The following is a 25,102-nucleotide window of genomic DNA, read 5'->3' as shown; positions in this document are numbered from 1 at the left end:
GAGGTCTTACACATCTGCTATTAGATTTTCTATTCCTCATAATTAGGATGCTACTATAAACAGTATGTTCATTAATACTTTTATTTTCTAATAATTTATTGTGCAAATTTATAGAAATACAATAGATTATTCCATTTTGAACATATAGTCAATAACTTCCTAAAATAATTTATCAGTTCTAAAAATGTACATGGTTTTACATTTTCTATATATACTGTCATATGATGGGATAGTACAGGATAGTGGTTAAGAATGTAAGTTCTAGAACTAAGCTGAGTTCCATTTCTAGCACTGCAACATTTCAGATAGGTCTTTTGGTAAGCTATTTAAGCTTTTCTAGTTTATTACCTGTAAAAATGATAGAATCTATCTCATAGGGATTTTGTGGGGTTTAATTAGGTGCTAAACTGAGTGAGCTTCCTGAGGGAGCTAGCTAGCTATAGCTAGGAAACCAAGAATAGAGACCAAGCATATATAAAAATTTAAATATAAAAATAAAAATTTTGAGAGTAGTTTTAGATCTACAGAAAAAATGCAAAGGTAGTAAAGTTCCCACATACTTCACATCCACTTACCCCTATTATTAATATCTGACAATATTTTTTTCTGTTCCAGGATTGTATCCAGGATACCATATAACATTTAATTGTCCTGTCTCTTTAGGCCTCTGTAAACTGATGGTTTTTCAAATTTTTCTTGCTTTTGATGACCTTGACAGTTTTGAGGAACACTGGTCAGGTATTTTGTAGGATGTCCCTCAATTTGAGTTAGCCTCATCTTTTTTCTAATACTGAGACTGGGGCTATGGGGTTTGGGAGGAGACCACAGAGATCACATCACATCTAGGTTATATACTATCAACATATTTATTGTGGTTAATGTTAACCTTGATCACCTGGCTAGATAGTGTTTGTCCGTCTTCTCCACTAAGTCACTTTTCTGCCTCTTTCCATATTGTATTTTCTGAAAGAAAGTCACTATGTGTAGCCTACACTTCAGCAGAAGGGCAGAGGCACAAGTTCTTGAGGGCACAGTTATCTATATAAATTATTTTAAATTCTTCTATATGGAAGATTAGTCTCTTCTTACCCATTTATTTATTCAGTAATTTATATCAGTATCAACTCAGAGGTACTTATTTTATACTTTGCATTATAATCCAATACTACTTTATTTATTTTGTTGCTCAAATTGTTCCAGTTTTGGCCATTGGGAGCTCTTTTAGGTGAGTCCTGTGTCTCTTTGAGATATATCTATATATATATATCTATATATAGATATATATATATATATCAATCTTTCTCTAATTGTTACACTAAAAAACAAAATTAAAAAATCAAAAAAGGAGGAGTTTTAAGGTAACTGAAAGGAACTAATTTTTAGTGAGTACTTACACTATATTCCTGGCATTTTGCATAAGTTATATCATTTGAACAATAGCCATCTTCCTCTGGTTTTCTCTGCTCAAAGCCTGAGGAATAAACTCTTGTTCTCATGTTACATTATATTCTGTGAATCATCAAAAGCCAACTGAAGAATTTCAGGAAATAAGAAACAGTAGTTATTTTTATAGAAGGAAGTCAAATTACATCCAAACTCCGTAGAAATGACTTTTTTGCTTCTTTGTAAGTTTCCAATAATAAGCAGTGAGGTGCAAATAATAGGATTTGGAACAGCTTGTTCCAAATACATTCAACTATGGAGTGTCCTTTTCAGCTACCAAGAGCACACCAGTAACTTCTGTAATCTAACCTGCTGTTGCTGATAAACATGATTCACCAGTGAAGAGAGGGGTTCCATGGACCTTTGACTTATGTGTGATGCATAATGCTTGGAGACCCCAACTGAGGCTAATCTATTCTCTCTGCTATGCTTCTGACCTTGGATGGTTCAAGTAATGAGATTCTCAGGCAGAATCACACATTTATTTTCTCCTACAATTTAAGAGATCTCAGGGACTAGTTATGTTATTACCTGTCAAAGCAGGTATCCTTGGTTTCTAGGTCTCTCTTGCTCTCCTGACAACAATTTCAGTCTGTTGCTTTTGAAGTTGGAACCCAGAATAAATAATAGAGGCTCCTGAAATAGTTCCCCAAATCCCCAGACATGCATGCTTTCCCTAAGAAGGGTTTATACCCACATTCAGAGAGATAGAGAGGTACCCTCCTGCATTTTAATAACCCCTTTTAATACAATTTCTATAATGTTGGCACATCTATTTCCTAGGACTGCCTTAATATATAACCACTTAATTTGATAACTTTATTTATTTTTCAGTAGAATGTTTTTTATTCAGACCCCCCCCCCCCCCCACACACACACACAAAACCACAGTTTTCCAATAACACACAAGTATGGGTAGGGAGAGGTGTCTGTCCATCCAGTCCCAGCCCCTAGCCCATGTGGTTTTGTCAGCAATAAGAGGTGTGGGGTAATGTCCCAAAATAAAAATGGTGTTATGTATGTGTATGGGAAGGAGAGGCGTGCAAAAGCAGTGGGGAATAGTGGGGGAAAGAGACAGAGGAGGTCAGTACTGGGAACGCTGCAAGTGGGAGGCCACTGCATAACATTTTGGTGTTGATCATACCGCCGTGGACACACACTTTGCCCATCAGTGGTACTAGCATCTTGGCAGTCCTGCGGACAGTGATGTTGAAAGTGGGAGCTCTGGTGCTCTTGGTACGAAGATCCACGGTAAATTCCCCTTCCTGCAACAGTGAGTCCCAGATGAAAGAATATTTTTGGTCCCCAACTGTCTGCCCATTCACAAAAAATACCTTGACGGGTCTTTGCAAAGCAGGACACCAAACTCAGCTGGCATGTTATTGACTAAGGTTTTATCGGGGACGGCGACCCAGACGGGGGGTGAGTCCTTTTAGGCCAGGACAGCCGCGTCCTGACACGTGACCTCCGCCAGGAGGTTGTGGATGTAGGTCGAGGGCGCCTCCGGCTGGCGGGCGCGGGAAGGTGGAGAGCTCCGGCACGCGCTGTCACTGGGACCTTGGCTCTGCTGTGTCTGATGACTTTAAATAACAAATTTATTTTCTCAGTTCTGGAGTCTAGAAGTCCGATATCCTGGTGTCGGCAGTGCCATGCTCTCTAGGAATGCTGTAGGGAACAATCTTCTGCTTTTTCTCTCTGGTGGCTCCCAGAAATCTTTGGCTTTCCTTTGTTTGTAGCTTCATCACTCCAATCTTTGCCTCTGTATTTACATAGCCTTCTTTTCTGCAGGTCTCTGTGTGTTCCCTCCTCCTCTTACAGGATCACCAGTCATTGGATTTAGGGTGCACCCTAGTCCTGTATGATCTCATTTTACCTTAACTAATTGCATCTACAGAGGCCTTGTTTCCAAATAAGATTACATTCTGAGGTCTGAGTAGATACGAATTTTTGAGTATACTGTTCAACTTAATGTACTATAAATAGTCATTTATTTTCTCAATTCAAAGCCAATTAGGAGTACAGACAGGCAGATTAAGGGGACTTCTGAGACTATACATGGAAAACAATGAGAAATGCTGGCCGACAATCTAACAATGAGGGAAAAGTCAAAAACTCTCAAACACACTTAGGATATTTTGTGTACATTATATCAGAGCCCTCAAATGTATATACATAATTATTCTATCAAGAATGTGTTTATCTGGAGGCATTGTCCCATTACTAGTTCTTAGAGACCATTTTGTAAATATTAACTTAATTCTTCATAATGAAACATTACTTTTTCTATAAAACAAAATATTCATAAAAAATATTTGATTTTCTTATTATCTCATTTTCTCATCTAAAATGTCACCTCAATAAGAAAAAAAAAGATGATTGATGTATTACTTCCAACATAAACTAGAACACTTTCTCAATAATATCAAGTATTTGTGGAGCATATCCTAATTAATTAGAAGTTTCTATATCATAATAATTAAGAGTGCAAACTCTGATAACAAACTGTATGGATTTGAAGCAAGGCTCTACACTTTACTGTCTGTGCTTTTTTTTTTTTTTAGTTTCTTTCCCTGTAAAATGGACAATATAATGGTACATAGTTCAAAAGGTTGCTTTAAGAATTAAAAGATTATATGAATGTATGTCAGTGCCTGTATGTGTATGTATAGACATATATATAGGTATATATGTAATATATATGAAGGTATATACATAATATGCATACTATATAATATATTACACAGCATAGACATTATTATATGCTTACCAAAGTTCTAGGTCTTTTATTGGATCATGTCATATTATATTCACAATCAACCTTTGAATTAAATATAATTTTTAGCATATCCATTCTATAAATTAGAGAAAATGGTATTATTTGCCAAAGAGGTCAGTAATTTGCTGAAGGTCACACAGTGGAGCAGTTAGGATACTAACATAGGTCTTCTAGTTCCAAATATCATACCATCAGTTATTATATAATATCTCCTCACCACTTTATAGGTAATTAATAAACACTAGTTGACTAAGTCTAGGCTCTGATTTCTGTTGGTTTGACTTGTTCATAAACCTCTCAAATTTATGTTTCTCTTTAGTGGCTGAAAGTCACTTTATTAGTTATCTATCACTCTATGACTAATTACCTCAAATTCTAGCGGCTTAAAGCAATAATAATTATTTATTGTCTCTCACCATTTTTGTGGGTCAGGAATTTGGAACAGTCTCACCAGGCAGGTTGTGATTCAGGCCTCTTACTAGACTGCAGTCACGTGTTAACTGGGGTAGAAGTCATATGAAGCCTTGACTGGAGCTGGAGAATCCATTTACAAGGATCCAAGTTGGTGCTGACTGTTGAAGGGAGGTCTCAGTCCCTCTTCACATGGGGCCCTCCGCTCCATAGGGCTCTCTACTTGAGTGTCCTCCTGACACAGAAGCTGGCTTTTTCTAGAGTAAATAAGAGATCAGTACAGAAGTTCCAATGACTTTTGTGGCCTTAACTTGGAAGTCACAAAACTTCTTCGCTTCTGCTGTATTCTCCTGGTCTCAGAGATCAGTCCTGATCCACATACAGGAGACTATTCAAAGGTATGAAGTTTTTTATGGGCTATTTTGGAGGCTGGCTTGTGTGCACAGCATGTTTCTGTCTCTAGCCTCTCTGTTTTGGTATTTCTCTCCCTTCCGATGGAGAGATGCCTCTTCTGGATCCTGTAGTAACCTGCTCCCTGAACTCACTTCCCCGTAGGTTTACAAAAGTAGGAAGGTGACCTGCCCAAGGACAAGCATGTGTCACTTCCAGCAGTATTATCCCTGCATGGAAATATACAGATTCAAAAGATCATCTGTCTAAATCATCCAACGAGCACATAGGAAAACTGTCTATAAATTTCTCTTGCTTCTCCTGGTTCTTGCTCTTTTCATAGCCTGGGTGTTCAGTTCTTCCAGAATTTTCTGTGTTCTTAGGTATATCAGAGTTGTGTTTTCCTTCACCATCAGACAATCCTAATAGGTACATCTTCACACACACACACATGTCCAAGGATAAAATGCATGTGTGTGTTATATGGATAAAAAAAAAAACCCAGAAAGCTCTTTTTCGTTGTAGTTGCTTAGTGTCTCAGGCAACTGAATCATTTTGCTCCGGGAGACATGTGATCCCTGAAAGAGAGTTTAAAACCTGCCCTAGAGACACCTTTTACCTGTTCTTTTGTGAGGGCCTGCCATCACAGGCTGGGTGCTGAAAGACTACATTCCTTACAAATCTTGGCTTATTACTAATAGGAGTTCTATTCATAGAAGAATTGTTGATTTAGTTAGCATTTTAGATTCATGGTTTAGTCCTGTACATATAAAAGTCAAAATATGTCTCTTATAACTATTGATATAATAATAATATTGGTGAATTTATGACTCTTTCATATGCTGAAAGATTCCCACATACTAATGTGTACAAGGTATTTCTTTTGTAAAACAATTTTTTTCTTTAATGTAAATCCATTTCAAATGATCTGGTCTTTTTCTTCTTGCTTTCATTATTATAAACCATGAACACCAACTTCTAAAATATATTTTCTCAGCTGGAAGTATATATTATTAGTTTAGTCTTCAAAACTAATAGAAATAGACATTGTGTTCCAATCATTTTACAACCTGAAAAACAAGCTTAGGGGAAGAAGGGATAGAATTATGTGTGGGAAGGTAAAAACAAGGATAATAGTTTCTGGCACACTGTTAAGTGTGTGTGGGTGGTCAAGACACCATCAGCTGAGAAGCAAATATCAGAGTATTTATGTAAGGTGCTTTCGAAACATTTTCCCTCCAAATTAACGTGTTGAGGTTGTTTTTTTTTTTCTTTTTTTTCCTGAAATGATTAATTGGTATCTACATCAGCTATTCCTTATAAATCAGTCACATGTAACATGATGAATCAGGTACTAACATGGCAAAGGCTACTGGACCATATTTCATTTGAAAATGGGATTTCAGTATACTCTAAGTAGAAATAAAAAGATGCCCCCTGTCGTTCACTTGTGTTGAGTTTTGCCATAAACTAACAAACACACTGTTTGTCATAAGCAGTGTGCCTGAAACACTCAGGCACACACAGGTATACATACGAACTTTCATAGGGAATATCAGCTTTCTTCTGTATCCAGCTAGGTGCTTGGATGTTTCACATGTGTAGTAACTGTGTTCTGACTGCTGATATCAGGGTTTGTGTATGTGCAGATTTGTATAAATACTTTTGGACATGAAAACATGTACATACTTGGTTTCATGTTTTATTATCTGTGTGGGCCTTGGATGTGTCTGTGTGTTTGTGTCTTACGTGTCCTGCTTGTTAACTTATTTCATTCCATGCTCCCTTGTTACTACTTCCTCATACCTGTAGTATTTTGCTTCTCTTCTTTCACCTCATCACCCCCCATACAGAGTTCACATAACCCTTTGAATCACATAAGTCCTTTTTAGATTAAATGACCATTTGAGAATTCAGAATTCCTTTCTTTTCCTCCCATTTTCCTAAACTATTTCTCTGTGTTTTACAGAAATCTCTTCACTATTGTGGGTTGACAATATCTAAGATACATTTTCCTTGTGTGGGAGAGGAGAAAGGCAAAGAAAAATAACTGATATTCCATGGAAGGGAAATATAAGTCAAAGAGATATATAGAAGTCATCTTTTGGCATATTTATTTTTTTAAAAATTATATAGAAGCGGAGCACCTGGGTAGTTCAGTTGGTTAAGCGTCTGACTTCAGCTCAGGTCATGATCTCACGGTTTGTGAGTTCGAGCCCTGCATCAGGTTCTGTGCTGACAGCTCAGAGACTGGAGTCTGCTTCAGATTCTGTGTCTCCCTTTCTCTTTGCCCTTCCTCCACTCACACTCAGTCTCTGTCTCTCTCTCTCTCTCTCTCTTTCTAAAATAAGTAAATATTAAAAAATTATAGAGAAGCAATATATTCATTTATTCACCTAGCATTTATTGATCTTCTTTTGAGTATAAGGTAGTGTTCCAGGCAATATGTAACAATGATAATGGTGTTGAGCTCTTCAAATTTTGCTAGAAGTTGTGCTAGAAGAAAAATATCCAAATAAGTGATTTATTTTTTAATAGGAAGATATCTTTCAAGAAATGGTTCTAATAGAAAGAGCACTGGACTTGGAGACTGAATATCTACACAGATACTCTGGCCCTCCAGCCCTCCATAATGTAGCCAGAATCTTTAGATTCAAATGCAAAAACGATGCAATTATGTCTCCTTGTCCTTTAAATGTTTTCTCATTGTCCTTAGGATAAAGACAGCAGTCTTTAACACAGCCTACAGATCCTGCATAGTCTGGCTCTCTTATTTCTCTAATTTCATCTTCTGTTACTGTTCCTCTTATGCTATATCCTCTAGGCACTACAGCCGTATTTCATTTACTAAACAATGCTTCATCTCTCAGAACTGTTGTCCATTGTATCTTTCTCTCTAAAGCACCTCTCCTTTACTTGCTTTTTAACTTCTACTCATCTCACTTAGAACAGATTAATTTCTGTGAGTTTCTTGAAATCCTGTTGCTTTCCTTTGCATCACTTATCTACTTTTTAAATTGTATATTAATTTGTGTCATTAACATTGCACACTCCCACTCAACTATCTATGTCCCTGGCCATTGAATTCCCTGTGCCTATCAGTTCTGACACACAGTTTTTGAAATGATCGGAGGAACTTATTTAACTGATCTGAAACAAAGTTTCAGCAATTTTAGAATGGGTTTAATAATTTAATAGGTGAACTGAGAGAATGAATGTGCATTGAAACTTTGAGAATGCTATAAAATATAAGGTAGAATAACACTTAGAGGATAAAACCAAGAGGAAGAGAAGAACTGGTTGATGATATGGGTGGGCAGATTGAAAGAAATCATGGTTTCTTGTAGAAAGGAAGCAATAAGAGGAAACACTCTCTCCATATATATGCATATATGGAGATATATATCTGTATCTTAAGATGGTTTGAAAGGAAATTTTAAAATTAAAGTTTCTTCCTTCATCTGTCTTCACTTCTAGCTGTAATCTGCAGTTGTGAGTACTTTAAAGAATGTTTTCACTTCATGTGTGGTTATCACTGTTTCTCTAAATTATATGTATTTATTTCTATTTCTTGATTTATCAACTTCAGTCAAGATCTACTAAGTTTAGATTATCATGTTAACTTCCACCTTTCTTCTTTCTAGTACCAAATTATTATTTACAATATTTATAACTTCTCTAGTATTGTATCTATGACTTTAAGTAATATTCTTCAACAAATATTCCTTGAATCATGTAATTTAAAAGTACGCATTGACCTCATATTACATATGATAAAGTAGTATACTTATATTTTTCCTAATTCTCTGTACCCTTTGTGTTTTCTTAATTCTGTCACATATCATTGTTTGATTTGCCAAGTCATATTTTGTTTCATTCTTTCAAGTTTCATGTTCTTGCCTGTGTTTTCACTATAGGTTGATTTTAAAAATTGAAACCAGGGGCACCTGGGTGGCTTAGTCAGTTAGGCATCTGACTTTGGCTCAGGTCATGATCTCATGGTTTGTGAGTTTGAGCCCTGCATCAGGCTCTGTGTTGACAGCTCAGAGCCTGGAGCCTGCTTTGAATTCTATGTCTTCGTCTCTCTCTGCTTCCTCCCCTCCCTTCATTCATGTTCTGTCTCTATCTCTCTCTCAAAAATAAATAAACATTACAAAAAAATTAAAAAATTGAAAATATATCAACCTCATAAAATATTAACATTATGTAAATGTGATTGATATTATGCATAAATATTATTTAAATTATTTATTATAGTATTAAGCTTATAAATATTATTGCAATCCAAATATTGTCATGGGCCCATTGAAAAAGGGGATGTAATCCTACATAATTGAAACTGTGCCAAGCAAAAGACAAATTCCAAGGTCTTAGTGCTCAAAATCATATTATATTTTAGTGTGTTCAATATGTGATCTCTGGGTTTCTTACATAGCTTATGGTTCTCCAAAGAGTTTCTAATTCCATTTTTTTGTTCTTACTGGCAGCAAAATGCCCCATAAGTTTAGTCATATTGGTAAAATATTCAAGATCTTAATTATACAGATTGTTGAGTGGGATCCATCTTGTCCTTAAGGAATTTTTTTTCCAGAACCTTCTGACTTCCTGTTTTTTGTTTGTTTGTTTGTTTGTTTGTTTTTGTTTTATTTGAGAGCAAGTGTGTGAGCAGGGAAGAGGGACAGAGAAACAGAGAGAGAATCTTAAGCAGGCTCCATACTCAGACTGGAGCCCAACAGAGGACCTTGACTGGGATCATGACCTGAACTGAAACCAAGAGTCAGACACTCAACCAATTGAGCCAGCCAGGTGCCCCTTCATTCATATTTTGGAACAGAGGATGATCTTTCATTCTGCAGATTATATTTTTCTTCAGCTCAGAAATGCATATTTAAGGGACACCTGGTGGCTCAGTCAGTTAAGCGTCCGACTCCGGCTCAGGTCATGATCTCGCGGTTTGTGGGTTCGAGCCACTTGGGACTCTGTGCTGACAGCTCAGAGCCTGGAGCCTACTTTGGATTCTGTGTCTCCTTCTCTCTTTGCCCCTCCCCCACTTGTGCTCTGTCTCTCTCTATCAAAAATAAATAATTGTAAAAAAAATTTTTTTTAACTTATTTTTTCTTTTCCCGTTTATATTCTTATTTCTAGGATTCTTCTTAGACAGATGTTGTCTTTCCTATATTTATTCTCCTTTCTCCTTACTTTAATAATTTACATTATGTTTGCTTTTTTGCTTCATAATTGTTAATTAACATATTAATATATTAATAAATTTTTATTGAATAAATATTGAGCTCTAAGCTCTGTGAATATAATAGGAAGCAGGCAAATACCTTGTCCTCACATTATAGAGTCTAATACACCTAGTTAAGGCTTTCTGAGTGATTTCCTCAGTTCTGTCTTAGAGAACAGTAATTTTGCTTCATTTATGTTTACTTTATCATTTTTTAACCTCTAGAAAAATTTTAAATTTTTTATCATGTTTCTAATATATAAAAAAGTCTTTTTTTTAATCTTCTCCTTTTTTTAGGCCTCTTCTAGTTTCATGATTTCAGTATTTACTTGAATAGCACCAAGATTTGTAATTATGTTTCTTACAAAAATTTAAATTTCAGAGATGTGAGGTAAAAGTTTTTCAGGTGCACATGGAAAAATCAGACCTGATCACAGGTGAAGACGACCTAACTAACTAGTTGTATTGTCCTTCAGTATGGAAGCTAAAGTTCTATGGGTGTGATATATTGTAGGACACAAAGGAAGGGTAAGGGTACACACAGCACGTTCCTCATTATCTTTCTCTGGGGTAACGATGTTCTTAATTGCCCAGCACACTCTCTCTCCTTCAATCCATTATCCATATTTGAAGGCATGATTAGAATACACTGGGGCAAACCTATGATCCAAGTGGGTCTAGTCCTCAACATTGGCTGTGCCTTGGCCAGGTCTCCTCCAAGAATCACAGTAGCAACCTGGTTACTAATAGTAACCAGGAAGCCAGTGGTGTATCAATCTACAAACTGGATTATATACTTCTTTTGATTGTGGAAAGGTCAGAATAAACATTTTTAGGAACTACAATAATGTGAAACTCAACATGGTGAGAGTTACATTTCATGTCCTTATTATGTACTTATGGTGAGGGTAATATGCGCCATTTGGTTCACTGGCTCTGCAAACTTTTGCCACAGAAAGAAATTAATCATGAGGCTTTTAAGCAGAGATGACCGAGGCTGATGTGGCTAGAGGGAATGGGGTGCAAGTATAGCATTCAATATTGGTCTGGAATTCTGGCAGATCTATATTCAAGTCATTTTCAAATTTGAGGGAGGCAGTTATGGAGGACTATCTATCTAATAAGAGTGTTAACGTTAGAGTACATTGGGCACTCAGTACTGAGGATATGTATAATACATGCATGACCAGGGTGGTGTGTGTAGTGAGGATGGAATCATAGGGACATGGAATTTAGTTAGAGCTGTGGGACCTACGTAAATGGAGAATGTGAACTTCAACTTACTACTTTATTCAACAAAGACTTTCTAGAAGTGAGAGTTAAACCTAGAGTCTGTTCGCCCAACAAAAATGTGAAAAACCAAGAATTTTTTACAGACCTATGAACTCATTGGCTAATTTGTGAAACCTGTCCCAGACTAGGTCCGTAATTTTCCTGCCAATGGTACAGTGCTTTTGCACATAGTTACTGGAAGAATTTTCTTTGCCAGTGATGTGCTGCTTAAGGTGGAAGAGACAGTGGTTAAGTGTCAGTACAAACTTCCATCAGTAAATGTGGGCTTTCTGTCTACAAGCAATACTTTGGAAGCAAGCTCCCTATCACACATTTCACTGAAAGTAGTTTAAGGAGTCACTTTCCCTAAGCTGCAATAGTCTTGTTACTTGCTAGATGACATGTTCCAGGCAGTAGTGCTCCCAGTCAATTGCTTGTCTGAGCACCAGCCTGCCTAACGTGATAGAGATGAATGCATGCATATAGCTATTGGTTAAGAGCTAAACAGACACAGAGTCCTGGTTACCATGCCAACAAGCTAAGGTTTGAGGTAAGTAATTCACTTAATTTTTTTGAAAGTTTGATTTTATCCTCCAAATGACCTCTTTTGGTTTAGATTGTGTTATTGTGTTTGTGCATATTGGAATTTATTTTTTAGCATAAAGAGGTCCTCAAATCATCTCTAATGATACTCCATTTTTTGCCTATGATTACAAATGATGATTTAGATGGGTTAGCATAGGTAGCTGGTATATAGGTTTCTTTAGATTTGATATAAATAGGTTCAGGAAGGGGATGGGAGAGACAACACATCAAATAATTCAGAATATCTTAAGTATAATAGCCTTATTTAAAAAATAGCTAAATATAAATAAAGTAGGTGTACTATTTTTAAATGACACGGTTGTCATCATCATTATGATTGACCAATATTTCCTTCTCTATAAACTTGTGTTTATTATATATTGATAAACTCTAATAGAGGGAAGGATATATTGGTTTAAATATTGGCTTAGATTAGATAGAATCCCTGTCATATGACGATTTAAAACCTACTGGATATAATTATCTTTCAGTAACTTTGGAAAGTACATCAACTTGTCAAACCTGACATCAGTTTAGCAAAAAGAGAAAATATTAAATAATGAAGATAGTTTATTATAAAAATCTTATGAGTATTTTATCTTATTTTGCAAGTATTTTCAGGCATAATTAGGACAGAAAATGAGCAAAGTAGATGTAAACTGTCTTATGACAGTTCTTTCCCCTTTGCCACAAGAGATGTGTTCCATTTAAAGCCTTGTAAGTGCTGGCTTTAAAATAATGTATTGTCATATTTTATTTGCTCCTTTGTATGCTCAGAGATAAAATAACAATATCAAAGCAGTAAATACTATACAGAAAAAATTGATGGAAACAGTAGTATAATAGAAAAATATAACTCACTTTTCCTATTTATATGGGAATATTGGAACACAAATCAAAAAGAAGGGAGGTTCTGTGAGAAGGGATACATTTTTAAAAAGTGCCTATTTTCCTTTCTTTTTCTAGTTCCTCTTTTTAAAGACTGTATTTGGGGGGGGTGCATCATTACTCAAACTGCATGGCATGACACTTCTAGAAGGTAGTATTAAAACACGAACCATGATGACAACTGGAAACACAAACTAGTTGTGTAGAGGTTATAGAAAGTGATTCTCCAAAGTGACTGTTTACTCCTTTCATTTAGCTTCCATGATTTTGCTCTAACTTCTCTTCAGTGCTTGGCAGAATGATTTTTACGCACGTCTTTGTAAAAGAACAGTAAAGAAGATTTCAGTTGTTCATGACAGATGATTTAACTACATATGTCTTAAACTGTAACCTCTTTTTTCTCAATTATTATGTTGATATTTATATTTTTCTTTTTCCATCTTATTTAAAGTAAAATAACATACTTTATGAAATTTGCCTTAAACATTTCCTTTTCATGAGATAGTGATAGGTAAATATAACCCATTGTGATAAATTATCTACTTTGTTATTACAGAATTTTGGCTTTCTTTAAATTGTCATGAGGTCAAATCATTTTTGCCTAGGTGCACAATGATGGCCCTAATAGTTAAATACAGAGCTATTTCTCTGACTCTTACTCCTGGTATATATGGTAAATATTTCTTTGCTTATACATTTTTTGTTCATGGTTCTAAACTATTGGCTAACTCAATAATAAGCCTTAAAGACTGGCATATGGTCCTGTCCCAGAGGATAAGTTACTCACTTCTTATGAGGGCTCTGGAGACAGGGCATCATTCTAAGAAGGCTCTGGAGACAGGGCATCATTCTAAGAATGATGAAGCCAGAACCATACCTTTTCCAGGGTCATGTACAATGAAGTCTCTGAAAATCTTGAGTTTCATGAAAGCAGTTGTAAATAGACAAGTGTGTGTTTCTTACTAGACATTTACACCAAATACTCCAGGGTGGAAGAAGAAGAGACATTTCTACTCACTAGGAAGCTGTTTTACTGAAAATAGTTATAGGTCATTACAAACAACGTGGTTTATAATGTTGGTTTGTAAACAGTATAAAGACCCTGTCTCTCTCTCACTCTGTCTCTCTCCCCCTGCACTCTTCCTGTCACCCCTCTCTCTCTCTCTCTACTCTTTTCTGTTTTCAGAGGGTGAGTTGATGTTTTTTAATGAAAGCAATAACTTCTTTGGAGCTCTCCTTAGTATCAGTACTTCTTTCTTGAAACTTTTGGACGTTTAAGTGTTCAGCCCTATGTTTTGTCTAGCTATATTCAGTTTTTGTCACCAGAATAAATATACTTGCTTTTTATTTGACTGAGAACCCCAACATTTGTGTAGTGTTGCCCTAATGTAAATTCTTTTTTTAAAATGTTTATTTATTTAATTTTGAGAGAGAAAGAGAGAATATGAGTGCAAGTCCGGGAGGGGCAGAGAGAGAGGAAGACAGAGAACCCAAAGTGGGCCCTGTGCTGACAGACCCAAGGGCAGAGAGACCTGATGGCAGAAAGCCCAATGTAGAGCTCGAACCCATGGATGTAAGATTGTGACCTGAGCTGAAGTTGGACACTCAACCAACTGAGCCACCCAGGCGCCCCATATAAATATGTTGTAATAACCATTATTACTCTAGGTTTGCTGACTCTGCAATTTACTGAAATTTTTATTGCTCTTGTGACTAGTCATAGTGTATCTGCTCATACATTTGTCATCATAAGGCTGCTCTTATTTTACTCTATCCTTGTAAGAGTTTGCTATATGCAGCAATAAATCAAAGATTGTGCATATAAAATTTCTGGAAAGAACTTCATTAATTAAAACCTATTGAGAAAAAGATGATTCTCAGTGGGCAAAGTGCATCATTTCAGCATTTTTTTCACTTAGTAACATCTATGAAATTAGTTTTCTTGTTACAATCAATGACATCTTCGATGTGATTAAAAAATGGTGTCATCTACCAGCCTTCCAATGCCCTCAAGCATTTTATATCCAAAATGCAGACTTAATAGGGCCAGATATTTTAGAGAATGAAGTATGTAAATAATATTCATTTTTTAAATAAAGCATCACATCATTATGGGGATACTAGGGATGTTGGAGAAATCCCAAGTGTATTACTACACTAATCAATAGTGTATAAATTAGCTCCTGGGTTATAACAGTGTCAATTTTTCAAGATCTAATCAGTCAGGGATAATTAGAATGGACTTGCCAGAGTTAAAAATATAATAAAATGCACAAAATCACAACTGGCAGAGTATTGCTGTGCACTGACAGATGTTTGGAAAAGTTGGAAATAACTCCCACTCGAATGGGTAAGTTTCACAGTAGAGTGTGACAATGACCAAAAGAGTCTAATTTTTTTGACCAGAATAAAAACTTAATAAGGGAGAAAACATAGCCATCTTGTTAAACTCATGCACAAACCCATTTTATGTTGAAACTACTTGATCAAAGTACATTCTGATAAAAAGGCCATTAAAAGATGGTATCCAGGCCCTTTGGCTATTTTCAGTGGGTGACCTTACAGTCCATTGTTGGTTTCACAATTACTGAGAGCCAGTGAGCATAGACTCTTTATGTTCTACCAGAATTTTGAAGAGGATAAGCCAAATCTGCCTAAGCCTCAGTACACAGAATTCTGTAGAGTTAGCATCAACAATGGCTATGGCTGATCACATTATCCAGTAAATCATCATCTACACATCATTCAAGACAGAACCATTTTTAAAAAGAAAGATATATCTTGGAATTGACAGGCCTGATAAATCAAATCTAGGCTTCAAAGCCAAGAGTAGATTCAGTGAAACCATATGAAGCCACGAGTTGGCTCAGAGAAGCTATATAGTAAAATTAAACTTGTTTCCAAATGTCATAGGTACACTTAAAAGCCTCATTTGGTTGGAATTGAATAATATATAAATTAATTTATGTATGTAGATTATAAGGGGGAATAACGCTGAAATTTAAACATCTCATAGGCTCTGAGATTAGATATCCTTATTTTTCATTTGGGTCCAATAAATTAAATGATTCTGAACTTGAAGATAAAAAAAAATAGCTAGAAGTGTCTCCTACTGAATTCCAATTCCTACTGAAGAACAAATGCAATTAATAAATAGAAGGACAGGGGTGCAGTCAGGTAAGGGACTGACTTTGGCTCAGGTCAGGATCTCACAGTTCGTGCGCTCAATCCCCACGTCAGGCTCTGTGCTGACAGCTCAGAGCCTGGAGCCCGCTTCACATTCTGTGTCTCCCTCTCTCTCTGCCCCCTCCCACTAGCACTCTGTCTCTCCCTGTCTCTCAAAAATGAATAAAAACATTTAAAAATTTTTTTAAATAAATATAAGGACAGTGGTGACATGGAAATGCACTGGCCAGATCTCCCTCAAGGCAGGACTTGTTCCATCTGTCAGTAGACAGCCTCCAACTGTTAGCTCCTTCAGTGTTTGCCTCAGCAGTGGAGTGCTGCCTCACTGAAGGGATAGCTTTCTTAGGGTAGTCCCCATCACATGACTGATGGTGGGGTATACAGGCCCTGCAATTTTTGTCCACCAAGGAGTGGACTGCATGTACTCTAGAGCTCTGCACAGCATTAACCAAAGCTTTGCTAGGACTGCAGTGCTATTCAGTGACTCGCTGTGCTCAGTCCTGCTCCCTTCCCTTTCCAACTGCTCTACTAGTTATCCTGCATGCCAGACTCCTTCTCTGTGTCTGCTTTTGGAAAACAAGTTTGCAGAAAACAGCATACAAAAATGATCTCTGCAATGAAAATATCAAGCCCCAGCTCTTCTCTGAATGTCACAACAAACAGTTCAGCCTACAGAGGGTTTTGGTACCTTAAAAAATGGCAACTTATGGTATCTACTTGTTGCACCAGGAACCAACTTTCTCATTGCTGTGCCAGAAAGAGTTGTATGTTATTTCCTTATTTTTCAGACACTTGCCTATGAAATAATAGTTATTGGGCATTCTATGGAGTGTGTGTGTGTGTGTGTGTGTGTGTGTGTGTAGTATCTAAAAAATATGGATAAAAATGATTTACCTCTAGGGCAAAGATTTTCAGAGGAGAGAAATGTATTTGTAAACTGTTGCAGATGACTTCTAGACTGGCTTACTTTTAACAGCTTAATTCAACACTTTCCAATACACCTGCTTATTTCCACTGAATTAAGCAATCTTAAAATCACAGCACAGAAAAATAAAGAGGCCTATTTTTTCAAAGGAAAAGTAAATGTATTATTAATCCATCCTTGAACCTCCCATTCTTGGGTTTAAAGGAGGTGTATCTCCCACTATGGGAAGCTTCTTCTTCAGGACATATGTGGCTGGCAGATGCGGGATATGATTTCGTTGCATAGGGCCCCTGTGTTCTCGTTGTGCCTTGTTCTCGTTTTTAAGAGGGAAGTCAAGAGTGTTGAAGGTAGTTCTCAAGGCATCATCTAAATGTACATCATAGCAATCTACTCCCTGAAAGGTGTTCTTTTAGCAATTGCAATTTCCCCTTCTCTCACATTTCTAGTCCCTAACACCTGTCTATCAGATACAAAACTTCTTATAACTCTCTCCTCCAATGCTTAATTATGGAAATGGAAATGTAGATTCATCTCTTATAGCTTCAATTATTTTAAGCTGCAATCAGAGGACTACAGATCTAATTTATTTAATGCCTTCAAATTTTCTTAGTTATTAAATTAATAAATATTAGGAAAATTAGTCATTCCTCTTCCTAGATATTTTTAAAAGGGAAATATATTTATTACTGAACACTAAATATATTAATATAATTTCTATATTTTCCTTAAAGAAAAATTCAACAAAAAAAATGATATTTGCTCTTCTGTTTTCTCCTAAACCTGAAGATTACCTATATAATTTCAAAACAGAAGTTAGCAATAAAGTTGCTCTTCCCACCCTCCACCATACATAGCTTCTTAACTACCCACTTGTGCTTTCCAGTGGAAACTGCTAATGGTTTGATTATTATGATTTGAGAGCAAATAGTTTTTCTCTAGTTTATTTTTGGAAATAATGGTAAGCTCTTTTTGGAATATGTTAAATTTTGTGTCACCCAGTAGTATCTGTTTTTCTTTCTGTCTTCTCTGATTTATCGGTTATTTTAAGAATGCAAATATGATCTAGGGTTAGAAGTTGATGTCAGATTGTGACTAATTCACCCATGCTCTATCTGCTGCTTTTTCCTTTCTCTGCTGACTCCCTTATTCCTTTGCACCATCAAATCCTACCTAAATGATCAACAATGCTTCATGCTCTAGGACACTTAATGTTTAGTGGCTTAATATTGAATTGTCTTTTCTGCTAGACTGTGATATTGTTCATGTTTTTAGTAAATGGGCTTCAGGATGGTTCCCTGTGCATGACTATGTTTGTTGGTTTGGGTTTTATGATGGAAAAGTGAGGGCAGGGGAGAAGCTATCCTGTCTATTCCACTGATCTCCTTAGGCCTCCAGCCGAGTGATTTCTCTTTATTTGAAGAGTTCACTCACCTCTTTACTTGAAGAGTTATTGATCTGCTTGAAGGTGTGTTTTTCACCTGCTGTGTTACCAATATGGTAACAATAAAAAAGGAAGAATATGATTGGTTTGATATAAGTTTAGAGAAATTGCTGAATGGGCACAACTGGAAGGACTAGAAGGCGAGATGGTTAAGGATATTCGTGAGAAAGAAACTGAAATACTGAATTCTCAAATTTAATTGGGTTTGGAACAAAGTACAGCTAACAGGATTTATAGGTTTGGATGAAATGAATGTGTCAACCAGGTGCCAGTAGAAAATGGATAAGATTCTTAAAAGAGGTAAGAGTTTATATACTAATATTTGGTCAGTCAAAAAAGCATGGTAAAGCTCCCAAAGACTGTCAATAGAGGGAATTCTCACCTTCTCTAGGCCTGAATGGCTATAGAAGGAAGGGATGGAGGTGGGGGGTGGGAGAACAATGAGAGACAGGGAAAGGCTGAGAGAAAGAGAGGATAATGAGAATTTTACAATTAGAAGAGGCCACTGAAAATGGAATGTGTGGGGCGCCTGGGTGGCTCAGTCGGTTGGGCGGCTGACTTCGGCTCAGGTCATGATCTCGCGGTCCGTGAGTTCGAGCCCCACGTCGGGCTCTGTGCTGACAGCTCGGAGCCTGGAGCCTGTTTCTGATTCTGTGTCTCCCTCTCTCTGACCCTCCCCCGTTCATGCTCTGTCTCTCTCTGTCTCAAAAATAAATAAACATTTAAAAAAATTAAAAAAAAAAAAAAAGAAAATGGAATGTGGCCTTTGGTAGTACAGGGAGACAGGAGAATAAATTCTTCAACCTCGCTCTCCTCTCACCCTTTGACACCATGTCTCTTTGGCTGAACTCATCCAAAAACCAGAGTTGCAAGGGATACTGGTTGAGAAAGTACATCAGTGAGACCAGGTTAGAAAAGACAAGACTATAGATTTGTGTGGAGTATGAGGCTTCTTTTAGTGTTAAGGAAGTGTAAAAGTTATAGTACTTTTTAAAATGGAGGTAGAATGGATTTTAAGCATTCAGTGGTGAAGCAGTTTGAAGAGTGACAAGTGAGTGTCTGATAAAGTAGAGGAAGAGTGAAGGTCATTAGGCTTGCTCTTGAAGGTATGGAGTGAACTACCTTCGTTTTCTTGAGAGAAAGAGTTTTCCAGGGGTATAGGACTTTCAGTGCTAAAAGTGTCCAGAGAGTCTGGGCAAATTGGGCAGTTGGTCAAACTTCTTGAAGGATAAGTGGATTTGACAGGCATTCCACGCAGAGGGAAAACATTAGCCTGGGTATAGAAATAGCAGAGCATAGGGAATGTTTGCAAGGACAATGAATTGCATTTTTGCTCTAGTTTAGAGTAGATTTAATAGGAAGAATAAATAAAATAAAAAGTAGTATCACTAGGTTATAGAAGAACAAGAAGCTTGAACTTTATGCTATACAACCAGCATTTTGGTTTTCCAGTATTGATGTTGAATCTCATTGACTGATGTATAGACGTCACAAAAATAATACACAGGCATAGATCCTGTGTGTACCTCCCATCTAGCAGTATGTGACTTTTTTCTTTCCTTGGTTATCTGTGATTTTGTCATTTTTAGCAACCATTCAAACTATCTGAAGTCTTTAGATGAAATCTGTTAGTGTGTGTTTCTATACATCTATGGTCCTAATTATCAAGGAAACTCAAGTTTCAAATATAGATTTTTAAAAAATTATCAGATGAAACAGTAATCAGTAGGATTAAAATAATTAAAATTCAGTTTCTCCCCTAATATTCAAGTTTTAAAATCCCAGGTAAGAAATTAGTGCCAGATAATGCCAGATGTTTTCTTAAATTTGGAAGAACATAAACATTTCAAAAAATCTGTCATTTGAAGAAATCAAGTCAAATTAAAAATAGGAATGGCTGGAGGAGGGTGGGGAGACGGGTTAAATAGGTGATGGGGATTAAGGAGAGCACCGAGTGTTGTAAGGAGGTGTTGAATCACTATTTTATACACTTGAAACTAATATTGCACTGTATGTTAACTAACTGGAATTAAAAAAAAATCTTTACAGGGTCACCTGGGTGGCTCAGTAGGTTAAGCATCTGACTTTGGCTCATGTCATGATCTCACAGTTCTGAGTTCGAGCCCCATGTCAGGTTCTCTGCTGTCAGCACAGAGCCTGCTTCAGATCCTCTGTCTACCTCTCTCTCTGCCCCTCCCCAACTCATGCTCGCTTTCCATCTCTCTCTCTCTTTCTAAGAAATAAATTAACATTTAAAAATAAGTAAATTAAAACTTTAGAAAAATAAAAATAGAATTGGCTGTTAGAATATAGAATATAGAGTATAAAATAGAATATAAAATAACAATTCCTTTTTCTGTTTTAAATATAACTTAAACTTATAAACTGCCATCTTGAATGATCTAAAATGCTTCATTATGAATCACTTTTTAAAAAGCCTAATATCAGTTTAATACTGATACTGAGGGGCACCTGGGTGTCTCAATCGGTTAAGCATCTGTCTGACTCTTGATTTCGGCTTAGGTCATGATCTCACAGGTTGGTAGGTTCCAGCCCTGTATCGAGTTCTGTGCTGATGGCATGGAGCCTGCTTGGGATTCTTTCTCTTCTTCTCTCTCTGCCTCTCTCTCTCTCTCTCTCTCTCTCTTTCTCTCTCTTTTTGCCTGTCTCTCAAAAAATAAAGAATGACAGTTTTTAAAAATATATTGACACTGAGTAATATTTTTTTTTCATGGGATTAGTCAGTTCACTAAAATACTTAAAGAATCCCAGTAACACCAGAAATCACTACTTTTCTAAAAACAGGGTTGAAAGAAGAGTCAACTTTTCAAAGTCGATGAGGATGTTCTGGGGTTGTCATGTGACATAAGACTTTGAAGTCCTAATGGATACGAAGCTTGGCCTTTTCAAGTGGCCACTCATGCCCAAATTCTCACCAAAGCTGCAGAGCTGGTAGCTGCTGTGAGACTAGTTTTCAGGCTTATTTGTACACAAAGTACAGTTCAAACATTAATACCTGAAATTGGTATAATTTTGTTTATTGAGAACCATAAATTAATTAAATTATCTCTACCTAGAATTTTTCCTATAATGTGGAAAAATGTTTATTAATCATATAATACCTTATACATCATAGACTCTCAATCGGTGTATTTTGTATTTTTAAAATGTTACCTTGGAAGGTCTATTTGCTGTCTTTATGCTCATCTCTGTAGCCACTTCCTCCTATGGTAGAATTACTTGAACAACATACTGCAATATTAATCAGTCCTAGATTTATATAACTCAGTATCGTTCCTGTTTTCAGAGGTGAAATTTTGAGTTTTATGAATCAGATAAAATAAATAGGTCAGGAAGAAACTGCCTGTGGATTAAAATAGTCAGAGGTCTAATTGCAACTTAAAAAAATGAGGCTAAAGTGCCATTATCCAGCTTTTCAATTATTTCTTATGTTAATATTTTCTTCTTGAGGTAATAGCCACATTGGCCTTTATAGAACAGAAAAAAACTAGAGAATGTTTCTATATAATGCTTTATTTATTGTTGTAAGTATTTCACTAGGATACTATGTCCACTTTACAGTAAAGAATTCTGAGCACTAAATAAGAATCAATGAGTAGGAGTTACAGGGAGGTCTCATCATCCTCTTGGAATACCTGTAAAACTGTTGTGCCATATATATTCATGTTGAAGTGTTTAAATAACTTGTGAGTTTTTAAATTGTCAAGAACACACTGGCAAATGCACAGTCAGGCCAACTTGGACTAAGTGAGACAGAGACTAGATTCCAACCTGCAAGAGGCAGCTGGTGAGGCTGCTCAGCAAGCATGGGGAACATATTCTGTAATGCTGTCCTCTAAAGTGGCCAAGATGATGATAAAAAAGAAAGAATAACCCAGAGGGCATCTAGGACCTTTTGGCAAACAGATATCGTTCCCTTGTACCATCCCATCTCTGCACTCAGAGGGATTTCTCAAGGTCAACATTTGAGAAGCCATCGGAGAAAAATGTTCTGTTATATATTCTCCTCAGGCCATAGGCTGCCTACATTGATTATATTTACATTTTCATAACTAAGAGAGATGTAAAAAATGTTTCTACTTCCACAGTAACAAAAATCTGACCAGAAAAAATTCGCCTTTTTACTTATACTTGCAGAAGTTCTTAAGCTGGCAACTCTTGTGCAGTTGTGAAGTTCCCTGTGGCAAGGTCAAGTTAGAAATCAACTTGCTTCTTTTTCTGTGTATGTTGGAAAGTGAAAACATTTCTTTTCTTTCTCCCCCTTTTTTGGAGTTATTTCTTCACTGTTAGCAATTTCACATTGTACCTAGTATTACAAGACATATCTGTTATTAAAATGTGTGAACCAGTGTTTACTTAGAATTTTCTGACTCTTTGATTCTTTATATCTTTCCCAAAATGTAGTTAATTCTCAAGGTTATAGCCCTGAACAGTTTGAGGAATTGAATCTCAATCCATACAGTCAAGTCTTTCTATATTAAACGTTAAACTACAGTTATCAAGAGTACTCTTTATTGATTTATTTCATTAGGAAATTTAAAGGAGTTGCCATGACTAAGTTCAGAGAAAGAGTTTTTGTTGTTTTCTTTACCCATCCATTGATGGACCTCTGTGTTGTTTTCACATCCTTGCTGTTGTGAATAGTGCTGCAGTGAATGTGGGAGTGCTAATATCTCTTCAAGATCCTGCTTTCAGTTCATTTGGATAAATCCTCAGTTGGATTGCCAGATCATATGGTAGTTCTATTTTTAATTTTTTCAGGAAAATTCGTACTATTTTCCATAGTGGCTGCATCATTTTGCATCCTCACCAGCAGTGTTCTAGGGTTCTAATTTCTCCACATCCTTGCTAACATTTGTTATACTTTTGTTTTTGACACCATACTAACTGGTGTGCAGTGATATCACATTGTGGTTCTGATTTGCATTTACCTAAATTAGTGACATTGAGCATCTTTTCATATGCCTGTTGGTCATTTGTATATTTTTGGTTAAATAAATGTTGGAAATTACTTGCCAACCTCAATATTGGTAACCTGTAAAGATAAGGTATTAGCTAGCAATTGCTTAGTTTCTGGGGCCTTATGGATTGTACCCAACATACTCACAATGGTTTTTCACCAGTGCTTTCTGCTTTTAATCACTTTCTAATCTTCCTCTAGCCAGTCTCATAAGTTTAAGAAATAAGATACTTATTTAAGCATATGTGTTAGTTCTATTGAACTTTGGTTAAATTTGAGTTTATATGCAATTTATGTGTATGAGTGTGTGCATATATATTGGGTATTCTGTTTAAAATGCCTTACTTTCTGGAAAAAAAACATATCATACATCCAAAATAATCTCTAATTCTACATTTGACCATTTTATAACTATAACAATATGCTTTTTTTCTGAGTGTTGTAGAACTACTACACTGTACTTTGGGTAGCACAAAAAATGGCAATAATAGCAACGTGGTATCTTTTTAATTACACCTTTAATCTGTGTTTATTCATTTCTGATTGACAAAAGCAAAACAAAAAAATCAGGAAGTCCATGTTCCAGAAAACTCTTTTCTTGTCAAGATATGTTATCTTGATGCTAACAATATTAAATTACAAGGTGCCTTTTTCTTCTTCAACTAGAGATCTTTCCTATTGCATTTCTGTAAAAACTATAAGAAAATCTTAAAAACCAGATTCATATGTTCATGTGTGGTTGGAAATTGCTTGGTTATTTAGAGGTGCATGCTATTTTCACTATATACATAGTAGTTTCCTGAAAAAAAAAAGATAAAGAATCTCCTCTTTCGTGTCCTCACTGTGTGATGATTCAAAATATCTAACTAATTACATTCTTATCACAAAACACAAACTGAACTATCCCATTAACTACAGGATGATTTTCCTTGTCAATGATGTTCTCATTTCTAGCAGCATTGTTGAGAGCATGGGCGCTGAATCTAAGGTTTGTGAGTTTGAGTCTAGCTCTACCATCTATTAGGTCAGGGCTGAGACTTGACTGGTACACATCATGATGGTTCTCTCTCTGTTTTGATTGTTATTGCCCATGTTGCTATTATATATTTGTAATAATGCCATTGACCACCTGTATGACCCTGGATAAGTTACTTGATTCATCTGTGTGTGAGTTTCCTCAACTGAGGGATAAAACTGATATCTATCTATCTCATTGGGCTGTTGTGAGAATTAAATTTATAAATATCTATACAGTGTTTAAAAAGTTCCTATTACAGAATAAGTGCTTAATACATGCTATGTATTATTTTTTATCTCTCTTTGGCTCTTTCTGATCTATGATTCTGTTTCTTGCTTTCTCTGTGTTCTTCCTGTAATTATGCTCTTACAGAATGTAAATGTAAAGAAGAAAGTGAACAGAGGAGAAAAAGTAAAAATAAGAATACTAGCTAGGAGGTTATTTCAATTGCCTGTTCATGAGTTAACAAAGAAGAGCTTTATCTAATGTACTAGCTCAGAGAATGCAAAGCAAGGAATAATGATAATAGTTGACATTTATTGAGCCTTTATAGTGT

At 36.1% G+C, this 25,102-nt stretch overlaps 1 pseudogene; it reads right to left on the bottom strand.

Moving 5' to 3' along the window:
• Positions 1-2,527: 2,527 nt before the first annotated feature.
• On the bottom strand, positions 2,528-5,455 carry LOC109275205 (profilin-1-like; annotated as a pseudogene).
• Positions 5,456-25,102: the final 19,647 nt, after the last annotated feature.

Source organism: Panthera pardus, unplaced genomic scaffold, assembly GCF_024362965.1.
Source record: "Panthera pardus isolate Hobbes unplaced genomic scaffold, ASM2436296v1 HiC_scaffold_13, whole genome shotgun sequence".
Taxonomy (NCBI): Eukaryota; Metazoa; Chordata; class Mammalia; order Carnivora; family Felidae; genus Panthera; species Panthera pardus.
This window is presented reverse-complemented; position numbering and strand designations above follow the sequence as displayed.